This window comes from Schistocerca nitens, chromosome 3 (genome assembly GCF_023898315.1).
Source record: "Schistocerca nitens isolate TAMUIC-IGC-003100 chromosome 3, iqSchNite1.1, whole genome shotgun sequence".
NCBI classification, from domain to species: domain Eukaryota; kingdom Metazoa; phylum Arthropoda; class Insecta; order Orthoptera; family Acrididae; genus Schistocerca; species Schistocerca nitens.
Genome location: NC_064616.1, coordinates 987,781,316 through 987,789,990, shown reverse-complemented (window position 1 = coordinate 987,789,990; position 8,675 = coordinate 987,781,316). Strand labels below are relative to the sequence as shown.

Genomic DNA, 8,675 nt, shown 5'->3' with positions numbered 1-8,675 from the left:
GAAAACTATTCTGAAAATATCACTGCAAGGCATACTAGTGAGAGTGAATCTGAAAGAGTGAATCTTGAGACTTACTGGGTGATGCACGTTTGGCAACGTTGTCCTGGTACGATACTGAATTTACGTAACATGTTGGTCCAGGACAGCTTCCACGGACATACAGCTAAGGAAGTGCGAGACCAGTTACAAAAAGGGAAAACTGATTTTGTCATTATTCCTGGGGGTCTAACATACATCCTACAACCACTAGGTGTGTGTATAAATCAGTCATTCAAAGTTGCTCTTAAACAGCTATATACACAATGGATGGCTTATGAAAACCACAAGTTCATACCGTGTGGAAAAATCAAATGCCCAGATTTTTGAGTGGGTGAAAAGTGCACGGGACTCCATTGTGCATCCACTGGTGGAAAAATCCTTCAAAAAATGTGGTGTCACAAATTCATTGGATGCAACAGAGGATAACAATCTACAGAAACATGACTACGATAACAATTACTCTGCTGCTAGTGATGACGATGAAAGTGATGGTGAGTAGAGAGGTAATGCAGCATATTTACTGACTAAAATATTTTATTGCAGATATTAACTTAAATTCTTAAACACGGTAATTCTCATTTCTTTCTTTTGCTAAAGTAGGTAGGCCTATAGTCCCAGCTGACAGGGATAATGTTCCCCAGCTGACCGCCTAGCTAATGGGCCAGCCAGCAGGCCTGCTAGCCAGCCAGCTGCGTGCCACCGAATCAGTTGCATTTTAATGATTTATCAACCTGTTCAACAGCATGTCAAGGTTTTGACACGTTTTTTCAAACCAATTGATATTATATGTAAGTTAGAACAATTTTTTTCTAAATGGAACAAATTAAAGGAAATAAAAGAATTCCCCCCCTCAAAATTAGGGTGCACAGATTATTCGAGCGTGTGGATTATCCGAGTGTATACGGTATGTCGGTTGGATTTCTGTGCCACACTGCACTGGTAGATGAAAGCTATAATGTCATACTCTGCTGCATAGCAGGTATTGGGAGATAAGGTACACAGTGTGAAATGGAATGATTTGAAATGGAATGAGCATGTAAGATTGGTTGTAGGGAAGGTCAATTGTTTAGAGAACTGGCATTTGGGACAGACAGCAGAGAAATTCTACTGGAACCAACATACCTCTCACATAAGGACCACAACAACAAGATAACAGATATAGATTAGATTAGTTTTTCGTTCCATAGATCCATGCTGAGGAGATCCTCGTGGATGTGGAACATGTCAACTTTTTTCTTTTTTTTTAGCTGAAATAACAATACTAATAGTATGAATATATACAATACATCATTTGTTTCTATTAAAAAATTCGTCTATGGAGTAGAAGGAGTTGGCCGCTAGTAAGTCTTTCAGGCTCCTTTTAAATTGATCTTTATTTGTAACTAAATTTTTTATGTTTGCTGGCAAATTATTGAAGATGAGTGTTCCTGCTTAGTGGACCCCTTTTTTAACTAAAGTAAGTGCTTTTAAGTCTTTGTGCAGATCATTTTTGTTCCTGGTATTGTATGTATGAACTGAGCTGTTTGTTGGAAAAAGAGATATATTATTTAGGAGAAATTACATTAAGGAGTAAATACACTGAGAGGCAGTGGTTAGTATACACAGTTCTTTGAAGAGGTTTCTACATGACGTCCGTGAATTTACTCCACAAATAATACGTATTACACACTTTTGGACTCTGAAAACTTTTGTTTGACTTGAAGAGTTACCCCAAAATATTATACCGTATGACATTATGGAATGAAAGTAGGCAAAGTATGCAAGCTTTTTCATTTTTATGTCGCCTCTGTCTGCTAACACTCAAATTGCAAATACAGATTTGTTAAGGCGTTTCTGCAGTTCTGTGGTGTGCTCCTCCCAACTGAATTTGTTATCAAGTTGTAATCCCAGGAATTTAAGACTGTCAACCTCTTCTATCTGCTCTTCTTCATACTTTATGCATATGCTGGGTGGAAACCTGTTACAGGTTCTGAATTGTATGTAGTGAGTCTTTTCAAAGTTTATATCCATGAAAATATCATTAGCAGATCTTTCGAGAACTACACTCGACATACTATTTATTGCAATACTTGTGTCATCTGCAAACAAAACGAACTCTGCTTCTGGCAGTGTAACTGATGAGAGATCATTAATGTACACAAGAAAAAGCAATGGCCCTAAGATGGATCCTTGTGGGACACCACATGTAATTTCTTCCCATTCTGATGATGACTGTCAATTGCCTTTGACAAATCACAGAAAATACCTGCTGCTTGTAATTTGTTATTTAATGAATTAAGTACATTTTCACTGTAGGTGTAAATAGCCCTCTCGATATCAGAACCCTTCAGAAATCCAAACTGTGTTCTTGATAATATGTTGTTTGTGGTCAGATGGTTGAGAAGATGCCTGTACATCACTTTTTCTAAAATTTTTGAGAATGCTGGCAAAAGTGAAATCGGTCTGTAGTTTGATGGTATCTCTTTATCCCCTTTCTTGAATAGAGTTAACATCTGCATATTTTAGCCAGTCAGGAAATGTCCCAGTTATAATTGACTGGTTACACAAGTATAGACTTCTGTTTAATTTGAGTAACTTTTAGAGGAAAACAGTTTTCATACATGGTACTGACATTGTCCTTGAATGTATTATATTTTTCATTCATGTCATGGGCAGTATAAACATCTTTCCAGTTCATATATTTGAGCAGTTTTCTAAAACACTCAATTTTTGGTTGACTGACTACTCTCCTGTACTCAGACTTAGCAGTCTTGATAATCTGCTCAGAATTTACATCTAAAACAAGGAGCTGCATGTCATGATCTGATAGTCCATTTATTACAAGTTTTATGATATGATTTTGTTCCTTTGATTTGTCTATAAAAATGTTATCAATGGCTGCTCTTGAGGATTTTGTGATCCTAGTTGGAAAGTTTACAGTGTGAGTTAGATTGAAAGACAACATTACTAACTGCAGTAAATGTTTACTGGAAGATTGCATTAGAAAATCTGTATTAAAGTCACCAGCAATCAAAATTTCTTTGTTTCTTCCTGTTAAATAACCCAAAAGAGCTTCTAGATGATTTATGAATAGATTATAATTTCCTGCATGTGCTCGGTAAATAGTTACTATTATGTAGGATCTGTTATGGAGCTCTACTTCTGTTGCACATGCTTATAGATGCTGGCCTAAACAGAATTTATTAATGTCAATGTTCTTGAATTTATGGCAGTTTTTAATAAATGTGGCAACTCCTCCTCCATCCATATCTACTCTGCAGAAGTAGGAAGCTAGCTTAAATCCTGAAATGTCTAACATATCTATGCCAGTGGTCACTTGATGTTCAGAGAGGTAGATTATGTCAATTTGGTTAGATGAATTCATTTCATCAATACAAATGAGTAGTTCATCAATTTTATTTCTGAGTCCCGGAATGTTCTGGGGTAATAAAGAAAACTGATACTGCATACTAATGGGATTATAACTGCTTTGGCGAAGATGAACTGGCAGTTTCTGATTACTTTCTGTTAAACATTGTTTAAATGGAATCTGTATGCTAAAATCTGAGTCCTGTTCATCTGTTTTCTCAAACTGAGTGTGTCTGCCAATCTCTCTTAAAACTCGTTTTCTTTCTCCCTTCCCTATCCTAAAAAAGGCATCCCTCTGACACCTGTGACCACTGGTATTTTACCACTTGTGACAGTGCCCCCCCTTACGTTTTCTGCTTTCAACCCAGACAGTTTTCGCCTTCCCTTTCCTATTGAGGTGAAGGCCATGCCTAGTGTAGTCCTACCTATCGATAGCATCCACAGGAATCAAACCAGTATGGGACCCTATATCCGTCCTAAGCAGCCACTCCAACTCCAAGTTCACCCTCCCGACGGAAGAGTTAAAATGAGGCCGATCATGGCATCTCAACACAGACACAAATCCCACACTCGTATGCTTCGTTGCTGATGCTATCTTCACCAGGTCACTCTCTATGGAATATTCAGAGTCTCTGTCAATGCTATTTCCCGGACCACCCACTATAACCACGGCATCCTCCTTCGTGAAATCTTTGCACAAAGAACCTACATCCTCTGTTACCTGACCCAGATCTGCACTAGACTAAAGTTTGTGACCTGGTACTCTGGACCTAGATTTTCCTGCAGTAGTTAGCCAACACATCTACCATGGGAGCAACCTAACAACAGAACTTTCTTTTCCTTTATAAATTTCCCTACCTTTTTCAAGTCCTTGAAAGCTTGTTGTGCCCTTTCTACGGCTTCAGCTACATGAGGCTCATCCGATTCTGACTGAGGCAACAGGTCAAATCTATTTTCAAGATTTATGGCAAAGCTGTCTGAAGCTCTCCTTTGCCTGTTCCCCCTATTACCTGTTGCCACTTCCCACCTCTGTTCATCCTTCTCCCTCTTTAACCTGTCCAGTTCCTCCCTTGCCTTGTCTAAGTCAGCTTGAAGAGCTGCAATTTTCCTACCCTGTTCCAGTATTTTCTTGTCTCTACTGCAGATCCTACAATACCACTGGTGAGCCTCATTTATGTCCCCATTTCCCACGCCACTGTATTCGCCCCAATGAAAGAAACTACAGCACCCATCACACCACACCCCGGAACTAACGATCCTACGGCATGTAACACACTTCTCACTCATGGTAAAAACAGAAATCGTATAAACTGATTTAAGTACTGACTAAAACGTGAACAAAGGACCCTAGAAACTATTCAAGCAGATATAAATAAATTGAAAGATTACTGAATAAAAAAACTGGTGATTACATATAAGTTTAAGTCACTGTTTACTTACGATACGCGTGCTTGAAATTAAGCCTAAAATCCGTGCAATAGGCGCGAGAAGGAAAATAAACTTCTTACTCCGTTTAATCTTCTAACACCTCACTAACACTTCCACTAATGTAACAACACTTATATTATATTTATACCCTCAGGAAACGTTTACCTATAAGTTTAATTCACTGCTTACTTACGATTCGCACGCGTGAAGTTAGGCCTAGGATTCGTGCTACAGGCGCGAGAAGAAAAATACGCTTCTTACCCCGTTTAATCTTATTTTATACTTCACTAACACTCCTACTAATTTAACAACACTTAGATTATATTTATAACAACTCTAAATGTTTAAAAACAGCTTAATAACAACGTTTTTTATAATTATTTAATGCAGCAAATACTCGAAGAGTCCGCGTCGGCGCAGCGTTGCCAACCAAATCAGGGCTTGTATGGAAGTATACAGACAGTTGTAACTCTTGAGACTTCCCCAGCGAGCTAATGACATCTTGGGTTGTCAGGTGTTCTGCTGGATAACAGCGTCATTCTTGCATGATATTTCAGTAACGTAGCTTGTAACCTGAGACTGCTCCTCGAGTGGACCTGGCCCAGTATTTATGTCTGTTGCCTTCCCCCTCCACCGGCGGTTACAGGCAGTCTGCACCTGCTCGCCGCGACCTACTGGAGTGCTGCCATTCCATTTTCGGTCTGCTTACTCATCTAGACTCTAAAAACCTTTTTCTAGCATAAATATTCTTAATGCTTTCTTAAACTTACCGTATTTACTCGAATCTAAGCCGCACTCGAATCTAAGCCGCACCTGAAATTTGAGACTCGAAATTCAAGGGGAGAGAAAAGTTTTAGACCGCACCTCCAAATCGAAACAAAGTTCGTCCATTGTAACATGAGACACAGTTTAGGTCGAATGGATGAAGATACAGCTACAGCAGTTTGGCTCGAGTCGCAAGTAGTAGTTAAGCTTTACCAGGTAGCCATTGCTATGCGTCAGGCGCTCCGTCCGTATTTATACGGGTACCCTTCCTTTTTCACGTGCTTCGTCTGGTTTGAATAGATTGCTTATTTTGCTTTGATCTGATAAGTGCCGTTCTCTTTGTTGTAGGTGTTTACGTCACCCTAAACTGAAAATGCACTATCGTACCTTGTCATGCACTGTTTGTTGCATTCAGATAATGACTGTATACGACCTGTTGCCGCTCGCAGCATGGCTAGCTTTTGTGCGCTCTACCGCCGCTTACAATAAAAAGAATGAATTGTCACATTAGCGAAACAATGGCAAGGGACTGCTATTTGTTGTTACTTACACTGCTGCTTTCTTTGACAATGACCAACAGGAACCAAATAATAGACTGCGTATGAAAGATGTTTTGAACGAGAGTTAAGCAAAAAATTTTTCTCCGTTTGAAAATCTTTGCAGACGCCTCTTTATTACATTACATTCTGCACAGAAATTGGAGTCATCTTAGATTTAAAAATCTAGTCAGTTCCCGTGCTTTATTTCTGACTGTATCACTATTCAGCATAAGAATAATACGAATGTAAACATGACATGATACGTATATTCTTCTGCGTTTGCTGTTGCCTCACTCTAGTTTCGTAGTTTATTAGGAAGACAGGATTTAAATGAGATAACAGCAAACACGAAAGAATACATGGCATAATGTTTACATACGTATTATTCTTATGGTGAAGAGAATACTACATAACTGCATGGGTTTCACGATTCATAAAATTTCCTATTAGCAACCATCTCTTGTCACCGTTGTACACGTCCTGTTGGCGTCAGTTGTCTGTCGCTTTTCGAAAGGCAGCCTGTGTACATGCGTTTAAGCTTGCCCTTAAATGGTTTATTCAAACAGACGTCAAGTGGTTGCAGAACTGACGTCATCCCGCCTGGAATTACTGCCAAGTCCCTTTTGCTTTCCTCTAATTTTCGTTTTACTGCAGGTGTTGTATGGCCTGCGTACGCATCTAATACCAACAGACTGCGTAAACCAAGCATTGCGCCAGGACGACGATTCTACAAACGCCAAATCCATTCAAGCACCATGTCCTCCGAAAACCACCCAGTTTCGTTTGCTCCTACAATTACAGTTTTTGGAAACACTTCCGATTTCGGTAAAGTCTTTCGCTTGAAAACTGTGAATGGGGGTAATTTATGTCCATCTGCTGTGCAAGCAAGCATGGCGGACATCTGTTTTTCACCCTCTGATGTAAGAACACTTATGTCTTTCTTTCCTTTGGCGTTAAACGTATAATTTGACGGCATGTCAGAATATACGGGAGTTTGGTCAGCATTTCCTATCTGACCAAGAAGGTATTGCTTTTCTGTGTGCCGCCTAATTATGAAGCGCTGAAATTCCACAAGTTTTTCTTCATAATTTTTCGGCAGCTTCTGTGCAACTGAAGTTCGCCTCCGAAGTGAAAAACCACAGCGCTTCATAAATAGATCAATCCAGCTGCGACTAAACTTAAAATTTTCGATTTTTTGCGCTCTAGCATGCATTTCATGTGCCTTAATTTTTAAAACTTCTGCGTTCACAGGCAGGAATCTCTGACACTATTCCTTAACAAATTCATTTAAAATCACTTCTAGTGCATGATATCGTCCACACTTTGGCCCACTAAATACTTTCCTGCTACTTGAACATTCAAATAATTTGTCTCTCTTCAGTCGCCATCACCTGACGTTGCTCTCATCAATCCTGTATCGCAGACCTGCAGCACGATTAGAACCTTGTTCCGCTAAAGAAATAACTCCCCGCTTGAATTTGGCACTGTAATGAAAGCGTTTCATTATGGTTCACTAACGCCAACAAGCATTTCACAAAATTCCACGAAGCAATATGTGCCGCTACGTGAAATCTTAATGAGCGCCAGCGTATCAACTCGTACAGCAGTCCTAAAGTCTTGTGCATTGTTGGTATTTTTGTGTAAAGAAATTTATTTTTGTTGTTACGAATATTTGAAAGGCTGCTACATTCGAAGATGAACAATACGGAATTTCTATTTACTTCGTTGGATAATGTATGAAAATGCAGTTGTCGAAACTCGAGGCGGAGAAAAAAGCTCGTCTTCTACCCTTTTTTTTTTTTAATTTATTTTCTGACGCAGAGGTTTTGGCGCCAGTATTTATCTTTGTGCCTGCAATGCATGCCTGTGTAGCGCTACATACATTCGACGCCAGAAGTTAGTTGTGGCGGCACTTACCAACATTTTTCAGAACTTCTGCTTACTTTGCACTCGATTCTAAGCCTCAGGCGGTTTTTTTGGATTACAAAAACCGTAAAAAAATGTAGCTTAGATTCGAGTAAATACGGTACTCTCGTTATGAATCTCTGTCTTTATTTTAGGTGGAAGAGCACTGAATAGTTTTGTTCCAGTGTAGTGGACACCCTTTTGCACCAAGCCCAAATTTCTTTGCTCATCGTGTTTGTCATTCTTCCTCCATGTGTTATGCTCGTGATAGTTATTGTTTGGTGGAAACATCTCTATATTTTTATAGACAACACACACAAGTGAAAAAATATATTGGCACGTAGTTGTGTATATTTTGAAAGCTATTTCTACATGAGTCTCTTGGGCGTAATCCACATATAACTCTTAAAGCTCGCTTCTGAGCAATGAACACCTTCCTTGGTAGTGGCTGGTTGCCACAAAAGTAATGTCGTATTCAATGAGTGAGTGAAAATAGCCATAATATGCCACTTTTGCAGTGTTAGGTTTAATACATGTAGTGACAACCCGTAAAGCAAACGTAGCAGAGCTAAGCCTGTTACAGAGATCTATAATAAGTGGAGACCAGTTCATTTTCTTGTCAATGTAAAGTCCAAGAAATTTTGTTGTTTC

General features: G+C 39.2%; 1 protein-coding gene across 1 annotated transcript in view; it reads left to right on the top strand.

Moving 5' to 3' along the window:
* Nucleotides 1-5,481: 5,481 nt before the first annotated feature.
* LOC126248007 (uncharacterized) overlaps nucleotides 5,482-8,675 on the top strand; it is a 109,590-nt gene continuing 106,396 nt past the window's right edge. The window contains exon 1 of the mRNA XM_049948589.1: nucleotides 5,482-5,514. The gene's annotated coding sequence lies outside the window, so the exon portion shown is untranslated. The remainder of the gene's footprint in view (nucleotides 5,515-8,675) is intronic.